Source organism: Lepisosteus platostomus, chromosome 5, assembly GCF_059453375.1.
Source record: "Lepisosteus platostomus isolate fLepPlt1 chromosome 5, fLepPlt1.hap1, whole genome shotgun sequence".
Classification (NCBI taxonomy): Eukaryota; Metazoa; Chordata; class Actinopteri; order Semionotiformes; family Lepisosteidae; genus Lepisosteus; species Lepisosteus platostomus.
The window spans coordinates 55518341-55520069 of NC_142615.1; the positions used below are offsets into that span (position 1 = coordinate 55518341).

General features: G+C 41.1%; 1 non-coding gene across 1 annotated transcript; it reads left to right on the forward strand.

Annotated features, from left to right (window-relative positions):
- The first annotated feature begins 259 nt into the window (after positions 1 to 259).
- Positions 260 to 331, forward strand: trnaw-cca (transfer RNA tryptophan (anticodon CCA)). The gene has a single exon. It is a non-coding gene; the product is annotated as a tRNA-Trp (tRNA).
- The last annotated feature ends 1398 nt before the right edge of the window (positions 332 to 1729 follow it).

The following is a 1729-nucleotide window of genomic DNA, read 5'->3' on the forward strand; positions in this document are numbered from 1 at the left end:
TGAAAATGAACTTGGGGATTTAGAGTCAGACGTGCTACCGTTGCACCATGGGGTACTTAATTTAAAAAAATAGAAAAAACAATCACTGTTCCTGGATCTGTAATTGAGAACAACACCTGCACAAGAGCTGCGCAGGAAGAATAAAATGTGGTCTGGGAAGAAAAGACTCTCTTCGGAAGAGCTGCGCACTTCACATGAGATTTTTTTTTTGTGAAGCTGATTTGTCTCCTTTGGGGAATTCAAAGGCACGGACAGCCGTGACTTCGTGGCGCAACGGTAGCGCGTCTGACTCCAGATCAGAAGGCTGCGTGTTCAAATCACGTCGAGGTCAGCTGTTACTTTTTCAGGTTCTGCTGGTCCTGAACACGGAATTCACACCATGCAGTTGAGTTCTATCTGTACACCACATAGATTAGTACATAGAGCAGTACAGGACACGCAGTGTGGAGCTCACAGAGGCTTACAGTCTCCAGCATTGGAGTGAAGGGGAAAAAAAGAACTTTGTACTTTTTTAAGAGAAAAGGCACAGTTCACATCTGCTTAACATCACGTCCAACTTTAGAGACAGCTACATCAGATAATGGAATCCCGGAAGTTTCAGATAACTTTTTTTAATACAGGTTCAAGCAAACCTGAAAGTTAATGAGTTTCCGGACACTTTTGTTTTATTAAAAAGTGTCTGAAGCCTGAAAATGTAATTTGAAAAAAAAAAAACCGCTATTGGACATTAGCAGGTGCTTTTTGTAACGATTTGCTATTTCATGCTGGAAAACAAAGGAAACAGACCCAACGTTTGCTTTCAGGTGCGGTTCATTACATAATATACATCTATTACTGAGGAGCTTGAATAAAATTTACACAAGCCAGGTAGAAGTCGAACCTACAATCCTATGATCCGAAATCAGACGCGTTGTTTATTAAACCGCTGGGATTTCACATACCCTGAATTTCCCCATAGTGTGCTCAGCGCCGCTACTAGTAATGCACCGCTCCGTCTAAAATTTCAAAGTGAGAAACATGTGTTTTCTGATTTTTTATGAGTTTTAAAATATAATCTCTTTAAATCAGACAAGGGGTTTATGTTTCGCACTGAAATTCCGATTGACTTAGAATTCAAAGAAATACTGTTTTCTTTCACAACACCGTATAATTATCACATCCACCAGACTCTCCAACCTCTCCAGACCTTGCTGGTTGAGCAATTGCTCCGATAAATTAGGTCACGTATCATGTTAAATCATTTCTTCTCAACACAACATTTCCTGGTGCACGTTTTCTCTATGAAAAAAAGACATTTTTCCCTTGCACGATTTCTCGTTTTTTTATCAAAGCTAGTGTCGCAAAAGAACTCTGTCGCCCTTGGGAGATATCAAACGCATTGGGCATGAAAATGCCAGATAAAAGCCAGTTCTCTTCGTTTCTCAGTGTCGGGGCTGCTATGTAAAAGAGGCAATTTGTTCTGAGCGCAGGTTCAGCGCTTACTGAACGCAGATGTCTCAGAGCGGTGTGTCCAAGCGGCTGTAAAAGGGGATGGTTGTCCTGTCACCGTAGCCTAGTTGGTTAAAGCGCTTCTCTGTTAAACAAAAGAACCGGGATTCGAATCCCAGCCGTGTCTTTCTTCCTATCTTGTAGTACAGAACGTATCATTTCGGGCAATCACAAAGGGCTTGATTTCGTTAAATGCATGTGTTCATTTCCTTTCTGGAAAACTTGTTTTTGATTAAATTCA